Raw genomic sequence first — 24507 nt, 5'->3', positions numbered from 1 at the left:
AAGGTTCTGTCTGGCTGAGGGGAAGGAGCTCGAGGACCTGATTCTATACTGGATGCCTTCAAAGGCTAAGAGTGGGAGGTGTAGCTTAGACTTCGAGATTGCAGGAGTTGAAACTGATTTTTAAATCATGTTTATACCTTCCAGATATGGGTGGCTGCAGAGATTGAAGGCTAAATTAGAGCCTATGGTAATAAAGGTAGCCAAGTGGAATTATTAACAGACAACTGATTAAGGCAACTTTAAAGGATGTTTTTCACCATTTAAAGATGTTTCCAGACATCATTTTGCTCTGAAATGCACTTTAAAAAAATTCTCTGCTCTGCAGACAGCCAAAAAGCTGTGCTTGTGAATGTTAAAAATGACCTTGAGCAGAAGAACTCAAAGGTTGGTGGTGGCTTTGTACTGAATAAAATAAACTGGCACAGCATTGAGAAAAACCTGCATTAAGGTTCAGGGCCCTGATTCAGCAAAACACACTTAATCTTAAACATGGAAACAGTCCTTATTCTTCTGCAAAAGCTCATGCAATTCCTGATTAGGACACAAGTTAAATACTAGAATAAACCATGTTCGTGAGTGTATGTAATATGAAGTGTTGATAATGTCCTTAGATGGGTATCTGAGATGTCTGAAGCAGGAAATGAACCCCCCAAAATGAGTAGTGCTATCTGTGCAAGTAGTCAGCCTCGCTTTTTTTGAGATGTGCCTTGTGGAGAGGTGTCTCCAGGTTTGGAAGTTACTGCTTTTGGCAAAACATCTGCAGAAGATTGTTGCTGTGAGTATTTGAGAGTTGTTGGGAGACCTACGTTAAAGGTCTGGTTTTACTAGTAAGGTGCAGAAGATGCCTGGGTATTAATTGAGATCTCAGTAGAATAAGGTTATTTCCTTTGTAACCATATAAACACTAATAATCTATTAAGACTTTTTTTCCCCTGTGGATATGGAAAGAATCACTGTATTTGATCACTTTAGTCTACATTATTCAGTACTTCTTGCCCCTAACTGTTACTCCTAAGCAATAGTTATAATATTAATTTCTTATACACTAGTATAACTAGTGTATTGCATACTAGTGTAAGAATGCTAGCTATATTAAGTGTACTTGAAACTAATATGCTAATAAGGCTTCTCTGCCTTTGCTTCTTTACAACTAATTTCCGTGACTTTAGTTAAGATGGGTAGAATTCATATAGGCAATTAAGTAGACGTACCTAACACTTCATAACAGTATTCATCTTCATTTTTCAGCTTTGTCTTTCTTCTTCTTTATAACCATTCCAAGACTTACCTGTGCCATGTTTTATCTGTTATTTCAGTACTTTTTATCTGGTGATACATTTCATGAACGCATACTTAGTTTTACTATATTAGTACTGCTAATATGTTAGTATATTAGCACTATAAGGAACAATTTATCAAATTTTCCATTTAGTCAAGTTACATAAAATAAGTAGCCCTCCTTACCTAATTTGCATTTTAAAAAAAATTATCAGTGCTTTACACTTTAGCTATCTCATAAACAGCGTAACAACGTATAATAATGAGAATCATAATTTACAACTCTTGTCTCTAGAAAATTCTCCTGTGCGGTGCTAGACCAAGGGCTGCTTTGGATGCTGCTGGGAAGTTAGGTCAGCAACGTTAGGTGACATGGTCTCAGGACAATTTTTCAACTGTTCTTTGTTAATACCGGTACCAATGGGAGTATCTGTGTTTCCTCCCAAGAGAATGTTTTTGTCAATAGCATCTTTGCTTTAGCAGGTATGGTTTCATTTAATAACGGGGTCCAGGTGGGAAGAGAATACATTACATTAAATTCCACCGTCTTTATCCTTTTTTTTTTTTTTTGCTGCGCGGAAGTACACTGCATATGAAGTAACTGCCTTATGCTTAAAGAACATTAACATTGTATAGTCAGAATCAGCAGTTAGAAAATGGCAGAATTAAGGTTGCACGGACAACCTGTACTTGGATGGGCTGTAAAGCACTTGTCCCGTCCATTATAGGGCTTCCACGTGCTTGTGCGAGCACGCCTACGTAGGGAGCCAAGTGGATAAGAGAACAATCTGCCTCTCTGCACTTGCCGTCCATGAGAAACTGTAGCCACAAAGACTGTTTTTATCAGGTGGTTAGAAATGAACGACTGTCCCACTTCACAGATGTTATGGTGTTGTGATGGCTGTGTTTTGGGTGCATGGGCATGCAGGTTGCTGCTGTAGCTCTTGAGTCATGGCTAGGTGCTGCGTAACAGCACTCACTGCTTCTGTCTGACATTCTTAGGACAGCCTGATTTGGAAAGTTTTCACTGGACTGCTGTGGCCCTGGAAGAAAGCTGCTAATTTGTATTTTTGGGTTTTGGCTTCTACTTCTGGCAGGGCCACACAATGTGTCCCATACTTGGCAGCAACAACTACCTGGCTTGAAAGCTTTCGTTGCGTCTTTAAATCACCCTGCTCAGCTGGAACATTGCAACACGAGTTCTTTGTTTTTGTTTTGGGGGTTTTCACAACACTTGATGTTTGGAAAACCCATAATATATTTTTGTCTTGTTACATGTTGGAGAAACTTAAGAAACCACGGATGCTGCACAGTCAGCTGTGCATACCGTGAAAGTACTTCTTAGTATTTTCTGCTAGGCTAACATGTAACATGTGAACTACTTAAACGGGTCTCTCCTAATCCCTTTTCCTGGTAACTCTGGGGTAAACTGGAAAGTTTTCTAGGAAACACAGTGTAGGACCCGGTACTGCAATAATTGTGTAATAGGCTAAGTGACCGAACGTGTTTTTTTTTTTTAAAACACAGTTGGCTGCCTGTATGGTGCCCTGTCATTCAAAGGCCTCAAAAAGGACACATTTGTGCAGAAAGATCAATGAACCACGCGCGTGGATCTGCTCAATTTCCATTTCCCAGAGGCCCTGAGGTGGTGGTGAAGGCACGCATGGCCACCTCTAGCCTCCCACTCCCCTACGGCTGCAGCGCAGAGGCGCGCCGGGTCCGTAGGGCAGAGCAAGCCTTGAGACCGCTCTGAGTAATCCCGGGGGTTTTTCTGACATTCAGGCACTGTGGGAACACTGTGGCCCTCTGTCCAAGCATAACACATGCCTTGGAAACCTTGGTAGGTCTGTGCAAAAGCCTCTGTATGGTGTGAGTTCCTCCTCTGCTGATACAGAAGGCACCGTCACTGATATTACTGAAAACTAACCCTTAAAATTGTTACAGCCTTCTAAGGAGGAGGGTAGTTCGTGAGAAGAGCTGCAGTTCTTGGGAGTGACGGAGTGAATCTATTTTAGTGGGACGCGGAGGGTAGTGTTATAACAGTTGTGACATAACTGCCAAAGCCGTGTCCTTCTTCAGTAAACTTAAATGTGTTTTGTTCCTGTCCAATAGACTGTAGTACTTAAAAAATGGCTGTACAAAACCAGACTAAACGAAGCCCTGGGTGCTCGACCAGCGAAGAATCACAACCCCCTCTGCTGGTGCGAGTGGCTCCTCCTTCCTCTTCTCCTCAAGGACTCGCCTGGCGGATATATCTCCTCGAAATAGTAAAAGACAGTTCTGAAGTGCGATGCTGACTCCCCTTGATTAAGCTGAGGTTATTTTAACCCATTTTTTATTTCTTTTTTCCTGCGGAAATTTGGTAGTTTAATCTGACCAATACCACCACCACTAAAACAGATGAGGAGGAGGTAGTGATGGTTTTTCTGCACTTTCAGATGTGGGAATCCATGTTACTTTCTAACTAAGCGTGCAGAAGGCTACTCCAAGTTGGCAAACTCCTTCTTACTGAAGTTGGAATTGGAGGTTCTGTGTGTAAATACATTTCTGAAGAAGGTGTTCATCCCTTCACTGTGTTGATAGTTGCATTCGAATAACGCTGCCAAATCCATTGGGTAAACTTGTGGTTTCATAGAGTAACCATGTGTTCCGAGGGCCTTTCCTAGAGGTTATTTCTGCGCGCTTGCTCAAGTTTTGAGAAAGCCTGTGTGTCACTTGTCAGATGACGAGCAGTCCAGAGCAGGCAGGCTGGGTGATTAATTTATTTATTTTTGTTTCCCCAGTGCGTACAGTCATGCTCTCAAACTCTTGCTAGGCCTGTCGCATATTAATATCCTCTCCTCTGCTTCCTTCTTGGCTCAGGATGACTGGGAAGGAAATAAGAGGTTAAGATGAGGAGTGGACGCTTTTTAATTTCTTCTCATGAAACATGTCTGGTGCCTGCCAAAGCAACCCACTGCGTGTTCCTGACCCTCCTCCTCCTCCTCCTCTTACCTGCCTCGCCTAAACACACAACTTATCGTTGTAGGTGCTGCCACTTCCGCTCTGAAAAAACATCTTCACCCACAACATTCACGGAGGGGCTGGGACCGTGGGGTGCCCGGCACCCCCTCTCTCCCGCCTGCGGTCTGAGGAGCGAGCCGGCAGGCCGGGGTCTGTGGTGGCTGCAGTGCTCTGAGACGCGCCTCGCACCGGCTGGAGAAACCACGGTTTAAGTTTGGGGGGAGGAGAGGGATGGGGACGGCTGTGTGGAGAGCCGGCTGAGTGTTCGCTATTAACAGCAGCACCGTTCCTAGTAAACGGTTGCTTACATAATTTTGTTACGAAAGAACGCTGCTGGTGGAACCGTGCTCCTCTCTGTGGCTTATTACGGTGTCCCTTCGTGCACTGCCTCCTGCATGAGAAGGGTTAAGAGGAGACAACATCCTGTCAGAGACCTTGTTTTTAATTTTGCCTCACACACTGGCACAGATCCGGCTAAGAGCAGCCCAGATTAGTTCGGAAAACCTTTGAAGAGATTTAAGATGTCCTTCAGCCAGTTTGAAGGTTTTTGTCTTGCAAATCCAGTACAAGGGCGCCTGCAGGCATCTCGACCCTTGCTGTGCTGCTGATGCAGCTCAAGGTCACACTAACCCGCCCTGTGACATTCAACAACACACACACACAAAAATTCTGCGGTGAAACTGCTTCAGCATTCAGCCAACCAACAACTTCCTCAGTTCCTCACTAAAGGAAGAAGTGTATATAATTTTTTTTCTTTTTGTCTTTTTTTTTTTTTTTTGGGCTTCGTAGATTTTTGCTGCAGGAAATAATCCAGGATTTCTGGTGTGTGTGATGACAAGGTCATTTCTTAATTAGAACACATGTAAAGAACAAAGCTAAATGGCTTCAAAACAGCTTTGTAGTTGATGGAGAGGATTTAAATTATTTAAAGAGATAGTCACCCAAGTATGATGGAAACTGAATTCTAAACACATTAACTCTTTCAGTACTCTACGGCTTCCATATGCTACTCCAAAGAAAATGTCAAACTTGATGAGCGTTACTGCAACTGCTGTTAAATGAACATTTTTACATCTATTAATAGTTAGTGTTCTATTATGCTTTCTCTTACCAGAGTTATGAAAGCAAGATTTTTTTTTTTTTTTTTTCCCCCCCTAAACAGTGAAACATTCTGCACTGGCTAGAGATCACAAGATAGCCATAGGAAATTGCTTCTTGGAGATCAGTGACTTAATTTCTACTACATTTCATATTTTGGTGAATGTATTAGCATGAATATACGTGTGTGCGTGAGTACATGTGTGAATTACAGTGCAAGTATACAGGTATTTCAGAACTGCTGCTGGGAGAAATCTGGACTACTGTCCTCAGTACTCAACGTGGTTGCAAGGCATAAGAATATAAAGAAGGTGGATTTGAGATTAGGGAATGGGGAATAAAAGGAGAGAATTGACAAGATAAATGGCAACTTCGCTTAGTTTGAAATGACTGTGAGCTGGCTGGAAAGAGGAGGCGGCGTCTTGGACTTTGAATTTTGTTCCTCAGATTTGTTCCTTTGACTCAAAGCACCTAAATGTAAAGGCATGGGTACAGCTGTCTTAACCATAGTTGGAGGTGGTTGTATGTTAATTATCCATCCTTTTAATCTTATCCTCCCACTTTTTTTAACTTGCTCTGTTTTCTAGACTTGTTCTGTAAAGGCCTGGGCGCTAGCAAGATGGCCACCCTTCTGTGGTTGCCTTGGGAGCGCACAGCCCCAGGCGCCCGCGGGCAGCGCTCGGCTCCCCCTGCCGGAGGGGCTGACCCCGGCACCCACCGCGCCGCAGGAGGAGCCGGAGTTACGGTGGTCCGTAGGACCGGCCTTTTGGTACCAGCACACAGTAACTTTCCAGGTTGGCCGCTTCAGAAAATAGCGAGGGCGAAAAAGTATTTGGAAATTGTTCACCGAGGGAACAAAAGGCAAAAAAACCGAGTCGAACAGAAACTTTGCTGGCAAACTTAGGGCTGTGCGTATGCTCGGAGATGCCACTGCATGATGCATCGGAGAACTGAAATGTGGAGAAATAAGGCTTCCCCCTGCAGTCAAAAGTCTAGCACTTAACTTAGATGTAAGTGTTTCAAGTGTAAATGACGTAAAATTTACTGAGAGCTTATCACTTGTTGTTTTGGGCTTTGTTTGGTTTTGTTTTTCTCTGGGGTAAATCTTGTTCAGCTGGAACATGAGGCGCAGCAAATGTCAAATGTCAGGCTGAAATGGAGTATGCTTACTAGAGAGAGATTGTGCTGGCTCTGAGAACCTCCTTGTGAGAAAGGAGGAAACTGCATTTGCCAGGATAAAGAGGGAAGATCGGGCGCTACAACTTCTTTCCTCTTTGGGTTCCTTTTTTTCCTTTCCCTGCGCTACCTGGCTTGGGCAAGGCTTGCGAGAAGAAAACGATGGAGGAAAACAGGCTCCGTGCAAGAAAGATGGATAGGACGAAACGGATGTGCTCTGTGAAATCTGTACGTTCCTGCCCTTGCCTGGGGTGTGCCGTGCCCTTAATATTATGGGAGACCTAGGCTCACCTGCTAGTAATTTCTAATTTACTGTCCTAATTCATCGATTTGTTATCACTAATTGTACTTCATTTACTTCTGTGTAGTTTCCAGTACCTAAAGGGTTGAAAGGTTGCTGTAATTGGCACCCGCAGCTGCTCTTTCTTTTGACAGGGGATAATTTTGCAGCCTATGCTTTGTGTGACAGCTGCCTAATTGGGCATTCTCCCCTTGTAGCAAGCCTGCCTCCTCCAGCCTCCCTGCTGACAAATGGTGCTGGATTATAGATGAGGACACGCTGACCCGTTCGACCTTGCTGAGACAGCGGGGAGGGGCCTCCTGCTACTTGAGGGAAGCTTTGGGTCATTTAAAGGACAAGGTCATGAGCCAGGTGGGGAAATGACATGATATCACATGACAATAGCCCGATGACACGGTCAGTATGTCAAGGACAAACTCATCAGTATTGATTAATGCTGCTTTTTCCTGGTGTCTCGGTGAAGCCACTGATATTTCAAAAATATTTTGCTAATTTATTCTGGGTGAAGTGCCAAACGTTTTTTGGGGGGTTATTTTTGGGAGTATTTGTGCAGTGTTCTCTTCCCAGTACGGATCACATGCAAAAGCAGTGTTGTTAAACCCCCGCCGATGATAATTTGTAGGGTTCATCTCGATGATTTTGGTAAAATGTACATCTGCATGTACTGTAAGGAAAATGCCAGGAAGGATGCATGACAGGGCAGAACTTTTGGGGGGGGGGGAGGAATCCCTGCTTTTAAATTTCAGCATTTCACTTTTCACTCATACTCGAAATGGACGTGTATGAACCTTTATGAAAACACATGTATCCACATATGTACAGCTGACTGGAATGTGGGAGAAGTGTTTAAATAAAAAAAACCAAAGAGAAAAGTTAAATATGAATTGAACGTTTAAAGAAAAAGTCTTACATGAGCTCAAGGGCGATACAGTTAAGATAATGCCTTGCCTATTTTAAGAAGGAATACAGTATCCAGCTATGCCAGGCAATAAAAACCTGCTAAGTGGGTTTTCCAAAATGTTGTGAATACAAGTGACAATATTTTGAGAGCATCTTTGTGTTGCATTTCTATGCTAATAAACTTCAAGGTAAATGAACAGCTTGTTTGACATTTGCTATGTTAGACAATAATAAAATGCTTTCTTCTGGAGTAATTAGACTTGATAGATTGATTATGTTAAGAGGTAAAGATAAATACAATCAAAAAGAAAACTCTCTCAAAGGGAGTTATTGCCTGTTTTTGAACATTAAGGCTATTGTTCTGTTTTAGCCGATGCCTAATGGTGTGTCTCGCACATGTGCGTGTGCACACGCATGCACGTGTGCCCACGCGTGCACACGCACACATGCATGCACAAACGCGTGCATGCACGTACAGACGCGCGCGGCATGCACCGAGTTTCTGAAACAGCCGGGAGAGGAGTGTTCACCTAGGAGCACGCTTCCCATTTCTGTGAGATCTGATTTGTTGTTGGAAGCTGTTGTGTCTGAACCTCATCAGTTCACCAGGATGTAATTTTGCTCCCCGGAGGTAAAAAGCCGTCAGTGGTAAAGTGTGATAAATTAGTTCACTCAAGTAGATGCGCGTGCGTGCGTGTGTGTGTGCATGTGTTTAATTCTGACCTTGCTGTGCATGTGTTTAGCTGCTCTCGGTGCCCGAGTCAAGCCTGGTGGAGGTTTAATCCTGTGCCCTTGTACACGTATACTTGATTAGTAGTTGTGGTTATCTCAGCAGAAGACATTCCGCCCTCCTCCTTGTATTGGTCGGGACCCGGGCATTGGGGAGTCAAGTCGAAGGAGAAAGAAAAGAGATTTTGCATTAGTATTCTATGAAAGCCTTACTGTCTGCAGAACAAATTGATTGCTACAGTGTACCTGTGCTTGGCACCACTGCTGTGAAAGAAAGGTATGGTTGTAATCTGTTTTATTGTATTACATATTGTGACACTCCAGGAATGTTTAACATTCGGCTCTTCTATGGCACATGCTAGAAGTCTAAGTAGAGAAAAATATGTGAATGAATGAAAAGTATGCGAGGCTGTCGTTATCGGCAGCTTTGTTTACTACAACGAACTAAGTAGCCCCTGCTAATGAGACAAATGTATTGTATGTGCCAATGGCAACGTAAGGAGATGGATAACTGAATTCTCTGTATTATATTCAGTTACTCATATCTGTGTCAGTAGTTGCTACGTACCTACGCAGATAAAATTCTAATTAACCTTTTAAGGGGGTTTTGGTTTAGCTTTTAAACGTGAAATATACTTGAACTGGATTTGTTTGCCTCTTTAAATGAAAATGTGGGGGGCTTTGCTAGTTTTTAGTCTGCTGCACTGGTCCTACATGGGGGGGGGGGGTATGTGAGGGGAGGTATAAAAATATGAAAATCTTAGATATGCTGCTATGATAAACAGAACAAGAACAAAGCTGAGGAAAAGTCTTACAGGATTTGAGCCTTCGTCTCTCTCTCCCTCCCTCACCCCCCCCTCCAATAATGTGTAAATACGCACCCACGTTTTAATGAGAAAGCTGGTGCTCTTCATTTCCTTAACTCGGTTGCAGACTTTACACAGTTGATTCTCTGGTTTTATAGATGCTCAGCGGATGTCAGTTGTGTGTTTGATGGGAAGTATGAAGCACTCCATTAACAAAATTCAGGCTGTTTCACAGAGGGCTGTGCTTAGTGCTTCGTTCTTGGCATCACTGAAGTGGTGTTGGTGATTATGTGGATGTTTGCTTGTGGTCACTCCAAAACATCTGAAGTATCTGCTCTTGTCATGCAGACATTCCCGATTAATTAAGTTTAGGACAGGTGGCAGACTCATCCTGGGCATTTAAATCTGCATGTAAACCTAATCTAATAACTTGATGAGAAATGAAAATCCATCTTTTCTGGTATGTTATCACCACGCACACGCCACAGAGGTATTTGTGAAATCCTCTCTCTACTCTTTGTCCTGGCAGGTGACAAGTAAATGAGTTCCTTTAAGGAAATGAGGGACTTGGAAAACGCTGCATGCTGAAGAGCAGTCATGCACTATAATAGTTACTTCCGTCATATGGCCTTGCCGATTTAAGATTAACACTTTATAGATGTGCAGTATATTTATATGAGAGTACCCTTGAGCTTACATTTTACACCTTGCAAAGAGTGTGAATACAGCCTTATGCATGCAAGTCGTTGATCTTTGAGATCCTTTGACAGCGAAGAAAACTTCGAAGAACCCTGGATAGGGAGGCTCTGTGATGTGATTGTTTGTACTCAAATAATGATGACTTTAATTACAACTAATTAGGCAAAACTTATTTATTCAAAGCAAATATTTTGTGAGTGAGCTGTTCTTCCCCCTGGATCTTTTTGGAAATATAAACACATGTTGTAATGTTGTAATAAAAGTCAGTAAAAAACAGTTGCACAATTTACACAGCAGATCGCAAGATCGAGGGACTTGACCATATCTAACAAGATTTTGGAATTTAATTGCAGTAATACTGCAGAAATGGTTAAATCTTATCTTAAATTCTGTATTGACTTTTTGTAGATTTTTAACTAGTTAGTGGCAGGCGGTTGAGTTCTGAAGAAGGTGTGAGATAAATACAGGGCAATACTGCATTTCAATGCAATTAACTTTTGTTCATAAATAATTCAACCTATGACTTTAAATAAATGATTAGAGGAAAAGAAAATGACATGCGATTAAATCCAAGTCCTTGAAAACATTTTACCAGTCAAGATTGCTGTGACTGCTTTGAGACTTCTTGTAATTCCTCTTTCGAGTAGAGCCAGTTCTGGGAGTTGTGGGGGTTTTGTTTTGGGGTTTTTTTTTGTCAGTTATTACTGTATCAATAGAGATACGAGGTAGATTCTTTAGATCACAGTTAAAAGAGGACTGATAAGTGTGTGGTTTTGATATCTCAATTTTCCTAGTGCCATGGAATATATCAGCTTGGGTAGCATGTGATTTTCCTGGTTTTCTCTTTTTTAAATGGAAAGTAGAAGGATGTTTGCAGAATTAAAACTTTTACTGCCAACTTTACTGAATGAGCGTGCCTGATAACACTAAAACCTTGATGAGAATATTGGAATACAACTCAGCCTAGTGCGGACTGCTATATTTGGAGGGGAAAAAACCAAACAAACAAAACCCCAAATAAAATTAATCAGATTTTAAAAACATTCTTACTTTCCATTGGAGGCATGCGGCTGATTCCAGCATTGGTTAACTGTGTAACACCTCCTTTCCTCTGGAAATATTTAATCAAGTTTTAAGTAAGAGTTGGCGCTTGAGCGTATCAAGTTGGGCAGATTTTAGAGGCGAATTCCAGTTTAGGTATGTTTTTGGAAGGTAGCTGTGCCATGCTTGAGATTGTGAAATGCCTGTTCCCCATCTCCGCCCCCTTTCCTTCTGTTATCATGCTTTACCATAGTAAAAGAGGAAGTTGAGGTGTTGCATAACTTCTCTAAGTAAATAGATTTTCTGTGCAGATACTGAAGGCAGCCTTAACTCAACCAGTGCTGTAGCTACCAGATTCCTGCTAATGCTACAGGCAGTTGTGTAATTAATGGCCTTGTGTACTGAACTGAGACGGCTGCGAAACCTCTGGAGGGAATTATTTTGTCTATTGTGTTGGTTAACTTCCCCTGAAAATTAAAAGTGTTGCTGATACTCCGTTGGGGTGATGGGGGAGGATTTTACAAGGCCTGATGAAATAAGCTCTGGCATCTTTTTCCTGACCACTGGACAATGCATCCACAGCAGCGGAATCGGATTGAATGATTGAAATGGAGCTGTCAATAAAAACGTGATCAGTCTTACTTGAGGGGGTGAGTGTGGTGAGATAAGAAAGTGGAAAGCTGCACTGACAAGTTTTTGTGTGTCTTTAAGATGTTCTCGTTGTAAAATCGTAGAAAGAATCTGGGCCTGGTTTTGGTACTAGCACGATTGCCTATTGCAATCATGGTAAATGATCTAGACTAGACAAGATTGTTAATCTTCTTTGTCTAATCTGTTCTCCTGAAGCCATTTGAAAAACCTGGGGCTTGTTAAACGTTCCACACACCTTTTTTTCTTTGTTTGGATCTTTGCTTCTGCAACATCAACCATAGGTGGCACTGACTATTAGCAGTTACAAGGTTTGGGATACTTCCCCTCCTCCCAGACTTACATGTTTTGTAAAGCCAATGGCAGCCACTTGATTTATTTTCTCTTGCTCTGGCAAAGAGTACGTGTGGCAGGTATCTGCAGGTTCTACAAATGAGTAAGTGCAGGAACTAAGTTATTTAGTGAGTTTGGTCAATTTGGAAACTTACGGCTTCTGGAGCTGGAATTTGAGTTTGTGCGAACTCATCAGGAAAAATGTTAATATTGATTATTAGGGGATGAATGTTCTTCCTATGCGTTTTGGCTGTGTCTAAATGGGAGGCAAACTCGTTTCTGCAGGCTTAGTTCTAGTTACTGGTGCAACTTGCAGAGGATGCTCGGTCAGGCTTGGTGTAATTCAGGGTTCCAGAGCCTGATCATCGCGTTCATCGTTCACTTGCTACTGCAGCTTCAGTCACCTTTCTTTCATGGCTCTGCTTCTAGCATGGACTGCTGGAGTTTTGTTTATATACTGGTGTACGTATGGATGAATGCAAACCCTGTTTTCTAGTCCAGCCAAGCAATCCAATGCTGTGAATGTATTGCAGCTGAATTAGACTGGTAAAAAGCAGGTTTTGACAGCTTTCTAAAGCAAGGAAATAAAAATGGACATGTTCGGGAAGGAAGTGCTTAGATATGTGTATACACGTTTATACATACTTCACTGTGAAAGATCCTTGCTTCAGGATAAAAAGGACTTTATTGTTCTTGGTTAGGAAAGAGACTGAAAGTGGGCAGTGGATCAGAAGAGCCACAGTTGCAAAACTATCTGCTGCTGCTATGCAGTGGTCCTTCCAGCTCCAATCAACTCAGTAGTGCTTGCCCAGCTCATTAGGACTGTTTCAGCATGTCAGATCTCCGAGAAATAGGAAAAGTTGGTGGAATTATGTTTTTGATGCTAATGCCATCATTCATCTTTTCAGTTCAGTACTGACAGAGTTGTTTTCTTGGGGAGAAGGTTGTTTCAGCAGGTATAGTGGAAAACCTGTATTGACTCTAGTTGACTGACACACGTCTCCCCCTAAGGGTGATGGCAGTGCTGGTAATTTTTCTTATTTTGGAAGATAAAGGCATTTACTGTGGTGTGCAAGTCCTATTCTTTTAGTAGTCCCCATTGTTTCCTCAATGGGGAATGTTGTTTTGTTTCACCAGTAGAAAAAAAAAAAAACACCCACAAACTGTAGAGACAGAGTATCTTGTAATTAAAGGGCCAAACTGAGATTTAGAAAATCCTTCTTCCTTTGCTATGGATATGGATTTCATGTGACTGTGGGCAAGTTGCTTTATCTTCCCCGGTGCTTGCTGTTCCTCATGTGTAAAGTGGGAGTACTCCAAAAGACTGCTGTGATATGTTCATCGATGTTTGTAAAGTGTTCTGTTTTGTTCGAAGATGGAATAACTTTTTTCTTGCAATTTTGACAGTGCCCAGTAGCCTCCAGCATAGTTTAGACCCGCACAGTGCATGTAATAAGAGGTCCTGGTACACGACGGAGGAGTGAAATTACTATGATCAGTCTGTAAAGAGCAGCAGCCATCTAACATCAGATATTTAGATGTCAGATTGAAATAGGTCTTTGGTAACTGAAATGCCTCTTATTTGTCATTAGTTTGTTTGTGGGTGGGGGCTTTTATGACCTCACTTTATATTATATGGAACTGAATTCTGTAGTTGACTCAAGTCTGAAATAGTTTGGGATTTTCTTCTCCAGATTCATGTAGTGGATGGATAGTCTATGAAAATCCCTCCTGTAGTTGCCTACTGTCTGCAGCTTGGTGGTGAAGTACGTTAGGGTTTTTTTTAATTACGGAGTTTTTAAAGGATGGTTGTGTGTTGCATCGACTAAAAACAGGATGCTCAGTCAACTTCAGACACTTTCTTCTTCTCAGCTTTTCTACTTGTGACTATCATTTTAACAGAGAAAATAATTTCATGGAAGGGTAGTTCAGATGCATGTTTTGTGTAATTTGCAAGTGTGAACTTTTGCACGTAGTTACAGCTGACAGACTACAGTCAACAGAGGAAAAAGTTTCTGATCAACAGTTCCCTGCTCCTAAGAGTATTTTTTCTGTTTTCCACAATGTATGAGGTCGCTATGTCAAAGGCTTTTGTAGCATTCAGCTAGTCATGATGGAGTGCAAACCAATTTGAAATTAAAAATGGCTGGATGAGCTTTACTATGCAAAAATTAAACTCATAATCAAATTTGCCAATCGAACAAAGAGAAACGTTTAACAAGAGAGGTTTTAGTGGCAGTACCGAGAGCGGCAAAGATTTTGCTTACATATCCCTATCAAATAGTCTGGGTTTTTTGGATGTGCATTAGGAAAACTGTCATAAATACTATTACCTTTCTCATGATTGATATGTCAGGAACATGGATTATGCTTGCTCTTGGAAAATATCAGTTTGCTTTAAAGTAAGGTAATTAAAGGTGAATACAAGAATTCATGGAAAACTCAAGAAAGGTGCTTTCACTAATATGTTACATTCAGATGTATTAGCAAAAAGGAGGCGGCTGTTATTCCATGTTCTTCAGAGTCATTCATGTCTTATCAGGCAGCTGACAAAAATAATTTGCATTCAGTGCACACTTTGCTTCTCATATGTAGAAGTGAATTACAAGAAGTTTAGTCTATTAATTTTCATTTTGGAGTCTTCAGTCTCCCCCCCCCCCCCCCCCCCCCCCCCCCCGCAAGGTAAGTGGAGCTTTTGTTCTGAATGGTGATGGATAGGGAGTAACTTACTGATTTTTCTGCTTCCCTCCCTCCTGCCCCTTTCTCAAAAACAGATTATAGAGTCAAGATGTTTTAGATCTTCCAGTCCTCCCTCTTGTTCCATTGGTCAAGATCACAGTAAAAATAATGTAAACCCCTGAAGATTTTGACTTCCTATCCATATGCATTGTAACATGTTTATTGCAGTTCAGTGGAAATACTTCCTACAGTGGTGGTGAAATACAGCTGACATTTTAGGAACCACGCTACCTAGAATTTCACCTCTGGCTTTATATTTTAATGAAGCAGATTGCTTTTTATCCTTTTACAGTGTGCAGTATCCTACATAATCTTGTTTCTACTCTTCTTTTTCTTACTCTTCAGGACTTCATGCTTGCGAGATAGTATCCCAGGCAGCTTGGATAGCCTCACTGTCTTCACCTGCCATTGACACTTTTCTTCCTGAAACCTACTTTTCCTCTACAACCCTTCCTTTCTGCTTAGTTATCCCTGTATCTTGTCTTAGTTTGTAAGCACTTTGGGGTTGTAGTCTGAATTTACGGGAGTATAAAATGTTTTACAATAGTAATTATGCCATACAGTGTTTCCCAGGAAATGTCAAGCGCAGACAGACTTGCTCTCATAAACCTGGCAGAATATAAAGAAGGCAAGTAGAATTTGCATCCCAGTGGGTTATTCTTGGTAAGCCAAACTGTTCACCTTCAGAAGTGCTGCAAGCAAGCTCTGGGTTACATGATTTAGTAGAGAGATACCAAAGGGACGTTGGAAAGAAGTCGTTTAAGTTTTATTTGCAATAAAACTGAAATCGGAGGTAGACCCAGTAAATCCAATCCCTCTCATTTGAGGAGTGGGAGGAGAAATTATGTTTAAAAAAGTGGAGAACTCGCAGAATTAAGTCTGCTGTCGGCTCAGGAGGTTATTTCATTAAGGCAGCTGAGACATAGAAAGTGTCCTTTGTTTCATTGAAAGAGGTCTGGGTTTATGTTTAACTGGTCCCTGGGACAGGTACTTTCTCTGCCTTAACCTTCCCCCTCAAAAGTTTCCTTGTTCGTGTCGTCTTTGGCACTATTTGCTGTCCTGATTAAAAATAAAAAAATAAATATTGTCACTCTGAAAATAAGTTTTCCTAGGAGCAGCGTTTCCTTCGCTGGTCTTTCTGGTCTTTATTTGCACCGTCTGAAGTGAAAACAGATTGCAACGGGGTAGGGATATTGTCATTGTACCAGCCAGGGAAGGGAAAGAGCTTTCACTAGATTTTTAATAGCAGTAGCTCAAGAGAAGGGGAGCCCTTTGATGCGATATTTTAGCCCTTCTACATTCTGTTTTAGCCCTTCTGTACCCTTTTCTCCATATCATTAATCTTTGTGTTCTGTTGCTCTTTTAGTGTGTATCACTCTTTCTTTCCCCTCCAATCATATGTAGTAGAAGAAGGGTATCGGGTGTAAACTGTATTATTACAGCAACATGTATTGTTGTACTGCAAAAACAATAAATGCATTTTTTCTTTTGTAAGAGGAAGGGAACACATACTTATCCTGGAGGCCAGTGTTGCTCTAGTGCTTCATTTAATTGTTGTCCAGCTGAACTAGTATTATGTATGTAGTCAGCATCTCACAGGTGCAGATGTGTTTATTTTAAACTTCATATAGACTACGATGAGGGAAATGGAACAAACAGTACAGTGTGAATCTGAGAGGAAAGGCAAACAATATACATCACTTGTGTTTTGGCTTGTGGTTTTGCAGGAGGTATTTTGGTGGATTTGGATTAATTTTTGCTATGGTGATTTACTGTTGGAGGAGAGGAAGAAATAGCCTCCAGAGTGTAGATGATCTTCGCCTGGGGAGCAGTGCAGAAGCATAATGGAATTTCCTGTGAGAGAGGTGCCTGAGTATTACAGTAAAAACGAGTGTTTGTGGAAACCAAAGGGTAAGGAGGAAGGACACAGTAAGTGGTTAGGCTATGTGGGTAGAAATGAAAGAGTTATTAATGTCTGTAGAACTCAGATGATAAATTTTAAACTTAATCTAGAGCAAGAGAAAAACAATTGAAAACTTGAAGTAAAGGGTTATATAGGCAGAGTGTCTTGAGGGGAAGGATTACAATAACAGCTGTGTTTTGTGTGGTGTGGAAGGGTCGTTGGATGTCGGTAATGTTACAGAAGTGTTGGGTTGTAGAAGCAGGGAGCTGAGAAAAGACTAAATGAGAGTAACTGAAAGTTAATAGTGGGAGAAGACGAGTAAGGTTTTAGAAAAGCAGAATGCAATGTCAAGGGTGTGTTGGGCGGTGTTGGTTTGTTTGGTTTTTTTTTAAGTCATCATGGGTAAATGGACAGTGGGAGTGTCAGAATAAAGATAATCTCCCGATAACAACTTTTTTTGACAAAGTGGATAGTATTAACTGGGCAAGGAGACCTATCCCCTCTCTCCTGGTACGTTACATTTACCATCTTGCTCAGCTCAGTTTCACTGATCAAGCTCTGATACTGTCATGAACTGACCACAGGTATAACCAACTTCAGGGGAAAATTCTATTTTAGTCTGTAGAGACCTTGTTAAGAAGACAGACGGGCTCCCTTTCGTGAGCTAATACTGAAGTAACAGAATGATATTCCTGTTACAGTAGAAATAAAATTGTTTTGCACCATAAGTTTCTGCATCCTGATTATAATGTATTTATTTTTGGCAGGGTGGAGTGAAAAGCAGATTCACAAAGATCCAGCATTGACACTTGAAAGGTATGAGTTTCTGCCCCTGAACTTGGGAAGAAGTTTATTAACCTGTACTTTTTCTCACCCCAGGCATGGAGTGGTAACTTTATCTAATTCATACTAACTTTGGTCTTTAACCCTCTTAAGAACTGAGAGTCAGAGGGTGGCTTATTTCACATCCCCAGATAGTCTTTGATCTTTTTCTCCTGAGATTGCTAACTAGGGTGCCAAGCTAACAATCTGCTAAAAGTTTCCTGTGAAGCTGGAGACATGATCACCTGCCCACCAGAACTTCTGGCCTTTTCTCAACAAATGGATTTTAAATTGTATGCTTTTAGAGCATAAAGTCTCTTTGAGAAGAGTGGGATTTGATTTTTTTTTTTTTTTTTTTGGTTGGTTGGGTTTTTTTGTCCTGTGTCCTGTCCCGTCCGTGTGTGTGTCCCCCCTCTCCCCCCCGGTCTTCCTTTGTTGCCCTGTTTGGCTTGTACCTCCCTGTCTAGTGTGATTCACTTCTGCATTAATTTGGTATTTGTGAGTCGTCTTGTGGTTCTGTAAGATTCTGCAGGTACGTATGAGCCTGAACTGCTGGTGAATGAAATCACATTAATGTAGTCTTCAGTAATTCTTTCAGTATTGTTGACTGATGAAATTTAGCATCAGGGGTTGAACAAAAACCTTCTTCTTTAGCTTTATGACAGGATTCTTGTAAAGACTCTAAAGAAGAGAAGAAACAAAAAAAAGTATAGTTTAGTAAGAATACAGGCAGTCAATGAAACTTATCTTCAGGTCATTGACAATGCCTTACTATATATTGATTCAGAAAACGCTGGAGTTACTTACTGATGGTATATTGAGCTGGGAAATGACTCTTCCAGATACATCAAGGAAAGATGGCTTTATATAACACAAAGGACATACGTTGTGACCTGTCAGCCATGCTCAGATCTCTACTGTGGCAGATTAAGCTGGAAACAATACCTAGCCTGATCAGCTGAATCAATAGACTTGTGGTTATGGATCATAACTATTAGATAATGACTTTATACTACGTGATACATAGTTTAAGCTACTTTGGTGGAGTTTCATGTGTTTATTTGCTAGATTGATTACTTTTAGGTCTTTTGTTTTATGACAATTTCCCCCTCTCTCCATACTTTATCAGTAGACATTAAGTGAACAGATTGAAGCTGTAATTACAACTTGGAGATATTTCCGTGGGGTTTTTTTACCCCCAAAGCTGAGACAAGATTTACAGAGGGAAATTCACCACCTACCTCCCACCTTAGCACCAGCCAGTTTTGTTAGATGATGAATCTGTATCAGACTTCCAGCATGTGGGAAACCAGATCACCTGCTATGGTTGGTGCGTGTGGAACAACTTGAGGAACGGGAAAGCGGGAATAACTGATCTTGCACATCTTGTTTGGAAAAGGAAATCCTATGCTATGTCCTGAATTACAGCTAATTATATTAGGAAGAATATTCACATTTTGAATGTGAACCAGTTTGCTTTTAATAGTCATGACGCTTAAACTGGTGATGTATTACTGTTTTTCAGTATGGCAGATGTCCATCTATCATGTGCCTAATTCTGCAACCTTAATCTGTGTTGCATCAATTAGATGCCTCTCTCATGCACAAATCTGCATGTGTGCATAATCTTGCCATTATTTTGTTGTCCTATTAAAATCCATAGATCTACTTATGTTAGTAAAAATAAATAAGTAAAAACAAAGTACAAAGTTAAAGGACTTACTATTAAACTGTTTATCAATATGATACTTCAACATTTTTAAAAACTTGATTTGACAGTTCACACATGTAAATATAACCACAGACAATAATGTGTTTTTCCTTTTTTAAAAAAAATAAATAGTACCTTTACAGAATTGGGCATTGGCAGCCATCCAGTGCTTCAAGATAATCCATTATTGTGGACTACTTGACTACTGAATTGACCAGAAGTACTCTCTTCTTAGTGCTAGCTGTGATACTCATTTTTGTTGCTGTGTTGGCTAGTCATTTATTGCAGTTTGTCATTACCCCCTTTTAAAAGACAGCACGCTTGAAATGGTTTATGTTCGGCTCTCTGTGTGGAAAGCTTTGGCTCTGCCTGTTCAAGCTCTCCGAAGAGGAATAGATTAGAATTGGGTTTCAGACATTTTCTCTGTGGTGTCACAGTAAGGAAGAGACCAAAACCGCCACTGCCTGCTGATAGCAGCCTGCCACATCCCCGCTGCTTGAGAAGTGGGGGATTCAATCCAAAATTCAGAACTAGCTGAAACCTCCTGGTCCTGCAGGTTATGTATGTAAAGAGTGTGAACTTGTATTTAACAGAAAAAAACCCCAACTGCTGACTTGTTTTATTAAAGGTTTGGTTATGGTGATTAAAGAAAGTTTTTTATAGTGTAAGCATGAGAGAAGACCCAATGTGATACTGAATGAACAGTTATTAACTGTAATATAGCTCAATTAAAGTAAAAGCTTTTTCACACATTTGAATTTTCATGCGTTAGTAAACTTAAATAAGCTATATGACTCAAAATATATTTGCTTTAGAGTCTGAAGTGTTGGGTAGCTATACTGCTAATAAACTAATGTCTTTCCTAGAATGTTTTTGGTTGTGAAATGTCTTATATACACATTTTCATGTGCGTTTGGTTCTCAGAGTGAGTTGCTGATTTGTTTGCGGATGTTGAGTGAACCTCTGTTTTTTTTAATCTTGAATCATAATCATTGCCTGATTATTTTATTTATTTATTTATTTTCCTTCCTAACACTTCAGTGAAGTGAGAAGCTTTGTCAGCCTTTCACAAAGTAGGAAGGATGGAAATTCCACTTGGGGGGGGGGGAACCCCAAACAACAAACCTCCCCTTTTCTCCCATTTTGCTGAAAGGGTTTAGAAAAGGAAGGACTAAGGAAGAGCAGAATTGTATTGCCCCGAGGTCTACAACTTAATTCAATTTGATCTTAAACCAGTGACTGTTCTAAGATCTGATGAATCACTATCAGGGCTAAAAACACCTATACCATTGCGCTGAGAAGCTCGCATCCCAGGCTTCAGGATTGATTTGTATTTGGCTCCAGTACCTCAGGAGGTACTATAGCTTAAAAGGGTGACAATCTAATTCTTGTGATGGATGTTTTCAAGAAGGAGACAACTTTTTAAAACTTGCCTTTTTTTTTTTTTTTGGTCTTTTTCATTTAAGGCCTCTTCATTAGTAGCTGAGCCAACCCAATCATGCAGGTAGAGTGCTGCAAATGTAATACCTATACAAAAATTAAATGGAGAAGAATCAGTAAACAAATGTTGAAGCACAGCTGAAACAAGATGTGGGAGGGTGTGTGATGGCATGAAGGTTTTACTGGCAATGTCTGAGATGTCCACATACAAGTGAGTTACACAGGTCACCCCAAATGAGTTCCAATAAAAGCTTTATACCAACACGAACTGTCCTATTTATAGACATAGCTCTCTGCCTAAATATAAACTGCTCCCAGTCATGTCTAGACTAACATCAGAGCTGTGCTGGTGTTGAAAGTGGGGGTTCAGAAGTCAGAGTACAAGCCACAGTATTCTTTAAATTACTACTTATTACAACGAACATCTAAACTTTGGTAGCGGTACGCCTTTGAATGTCGTGTGACGTTGTGTCACCCAAGACACCTTTTCTTCCTCTTGTTTAAGTGTCAGAGGTGGTACGTCTGGTGGACGTGACCTGTCAGCTAAATATTCTTCAGCATGTGTTTAAAGCTTTGAGAATGTATCGGTGGGTGGATGGATAGATCAGTAAATGACTTTCATTGCTAACTATTTTCAGCAGCTGAGTTTTAATGAGCCTTTCAACTGTTGCTACTGTGTTTAATCTGCTCACTTACTCAGCGTTCAGCATTAAAGAAGCTTTCTAGGAGGTAAATGTTGTCCTGATTACAGAAGAGGTTAGTTTGATTGTGTTCTGTGCAGACCTTGTGTTAAGAGTTCTTTTTTTTAATTGAGAAGTATATGCTGTGCACACAGATAATTAGGTTAGATAAGCGAGTGTTGTGTTTGGAAGTGCACATCCAAATATACAATTGCTATATTAAGATAAGTAACTTGGACTGCATGAAGTTATAAACCGAGGTCCTGATTCTCTAGCAGTGGTCTTACTGTCTTGTCCTGTATTTGTGAGTGGCTTCTCCTTTTGGATTTGTGATTTAATATGTATCAGCACACAGCTGAATAGAAGTGGAAGACACTTTTTGCCATCCTTTTCACTCCTTTTCATTTAATGTAAGAGTTCTACCTTAGTTTTCTCGATACACTGCCTAACATCTTTTGCCAAAATAAATAAGCACAGGGCAGCTGCTCTTAAAGGTAGGGAATACTTAAAACATGTAATGTACCAATGTGAAGAAAATGTAGTGGTATTTCTGGTAAGTGTACTAAAAAAAAATATATCCAGGAGCTTTGATCAAATGCCAGCTCTTACATCAGTCCTCTTTGTAATCTTTCTTGCTGATCTGTGACCTTGACCTTGTGTTTGTGTTTGTATGTCAAATCTATTTTAGGGATGGACAAACTAAGTTCAGTTTAATAGGATTTATACTCCAACTTCACAGGATGCCTCAGTAAAATACAAAAATTAAAATATTTGAATCAATTATTCTATTTCCAGTCATCTTTTCAGATTTCGGAGGGCTTGAATACATTGACAATTCTTTTTTTTTTTTAATTCTGTTTAGGACATGCTTCTTAAAAAGGCATCTTTATTTCACCAATGAACTCTTCCAAATTCAGCAGACATTCTGCCTGCAGGTGGGGTTTCCTCTTGGAGAATCTCACCAGTGGCAATGCTTTCATTTGGCATAAGTGCGGTTCGGCACTGAAAGTAGTAGTCCCTGTTCTTTGTCCTTCCTCATGCCACTCTCTTAGTCACGCATTCCTACATGGAGAACTGTGAAACAACAATTCAGCAGTATCTTTGGGGTTTCTTTTGATGATGATGAGGTCCTTAGTCTGACTTGCCTTGTGGCAGCTTTCTATAGGAATGCGTGTGTCAATGTCAGGAAGGTGGCAGGCGCAAGCGGCTGCAGATCCATAGACCAAGACAAGGCTACAGATTTTGGCAGCAGCTTCACACTTAGATCAGACAAAAATTCCTGTGGAACCATGTTGTAAACATTTAAACGTGCAGCTTCTGAACTAGTTTATTACTAGGGTTGTTCTTCATGGTGACTGAGATGGCCTTTTTTTCTAGGGATCGAGCTGGAGCTCACTAGCAGCCAGTTAGGCTCTGATGCGCTGGTGCCACTTGCGTTCAGCAGGGCTCTTGAGCACAGGCTTAATTTTAGACATATGCTAACATGGCAGTGAAGTTGGTCAGTGTAACTGACACTTTGGGCATATGGCTTTATAAAGGCTTAGTGAGGTTGTAGGTTTGACAGGCACTATGAAAGATGGTCCCAAATTAGCTAATACTTACGTGCAAGTATGGAGTAATAGATTTATTATTAATAGGTCTTTTATTTCGGGGGTAGTGTTGTTGTCTGTAGAAAATCACACACTTTCTTCAGAAATCAATCACACATTTGTGTTGTTCTGTTTTACACAGTTTTTAAATGGGTATGAGCACCTGTTTCAACTTTCTTGACACTAATGGAACAAGCAGTAACAATAAATAGCCTTTTCTTGCTATTCTGCAATTATTTCTTTCATGCAGCACTCATGAAGACAGATATAAACCATATTAGTAAGAGCTCTTTTCCACAACTTTGTGACGGCATATTATCTTTCTTCTTAAAATGCTTGCCATTTTTATCAACATAAAATTTGGGAAATTACTTCAAAGTGTATGCCCTTATATTGAGGGGTAGTTAAACACTTCCCCTTGCCAGCCATCCATTGTTCCTGCCATGGTTTTGTGGCAGTGAATACAGTTCTCATCGGTTTTGAGCTAAGTCAGTATTTTAAATGTTCTGATTTGACTCACGGCTAAGGTTGAGTTGCAGCCCAATTCCTAATGTTTGCGAGTATTATTAACTAACTGGTCATCTCTGTATACATCTATATGACTTAAAAGGCTTTTAGTATTTTACTTAGGGATTTATGTTATGAATGTTTTCAGATTAACTCTGGCATAGTGGTGAGGACTTTCTGTGACATTTTTTACAGGATGTTGTTAGCCTCTTCTCCCCCAGGTTTCACTGAAGTTGGTTCTTATGTTGTATCTTCAATTCCACTTGGTTTTATTGCTGCTTTGGAGAGGAAAAAAAAAATATCATAATTGAATTAGTAGAGACCTTCTTGCTAATGCAGATTTTTCCTTTCCCACTTAACTGAAATTATATGAGCCTTTTCTGTGTCCATGGCCTTTAGAAACATCACCTACAATAAGCTGAAATCTCCCATTACAATAGAAACTATATTGTCCTTCCACTCACTTAAAAAAAAAAAAAAAAAAAAAAAAAAAACACCCACACCAAATCATCTGGGTCTTTAACGTGGATTTATGGGGTTTTACATATAATTGAATACTATGAGACTGTGATCCTATACTTCACCTTGCTATGGAATTACTGTGTATTTGTGTTCGGTTAGCTGAAACCTGTTCTGTTGAAAAGTCTAGAAAGTGGCTCTCATTCATAACTAACCATGAGACGCCTGGTCCCAGGTGGAACACAACTACTACTGTCAATAAAAGCTGTGCATTACTTTTTAGTGCTTTGTTGCAGTTTGGCTTCTGTGAAACCAAGTCTTGGTTAAAATAACATAAAGTGACTTATGACAAATCACCTAACATGTACAGTTATTCCAACAAATCCAAGAAATACACAATTTTATTGTAGTGCTGTCAATAAATGCCTGTATCTTTAGATCCCTCCGACAAGCAGAAGGTCAGAGTTGTGTGGAAATGCATTATCTGCATGCATTGATCGTAACTCAAAAGCATGATTGTCCAGAAGAGAACATTGATTTCTTCACTGTATATTAATCAAGCTTCATTCTTGGGGAGTTGACGTAGAGTTAAATGCATAATCAGTGATATGTTTTTGTAGGTGTTTGAAGGAATGGGAATCTGGT

At 40.5% G+C, this 24507-nt stretch overlaps 1 protein-coding gene across 9 annotated transcripts in view; it reads left to right on the top strand.

Annotated features, from left to right (window-relative positions):
- The window catches only part of NRIP1 (nuclear receptor interacting protein 1), a 188634-nt gene that overhangs the window by 38320 nt on the left and 125807 nt on the right, over positions 1-24507 (top strand). For 6 of the 9 annotated variants that reach the window (XR_012777802.1, XR_012777803.1, XM_075516635.1 and 3 more), the window contains exon 3: positions 17422-17470. The exons of the other annotated variants lie outside the window; for them this stretch is intronic. The gene's annotated coding sequence lies outside the window, so the exon portion shown is untranslated. The remainder of the gene's footprint in view (positions 1-17421; positions 17471-24507) is intronic. 9 annotated transcript variants of the gene reach the window in all.

This window comes from Mycteria americana, chromosome 1 (assembly GCF_035582795.1).
Source record: "Mycteria americana isolate JAX WOST 10 ecotype Jacksonville Zoo and Gardens chromosome 1, USCA_MyAme_1.0, whole genome shotgun sequence".
Classification (NCBI taxonomy): Eukaryota; Metazoa; Chordata; class Aves; order Ciconiiformes; family Ciconiidae; genus Mycteria; species Mycteria americana.
The sequence above is the reverse complement of the archived record's forward strand: the minus strand, read 5'-3'. Positions and strand labels throughout refer to the sequence as shown.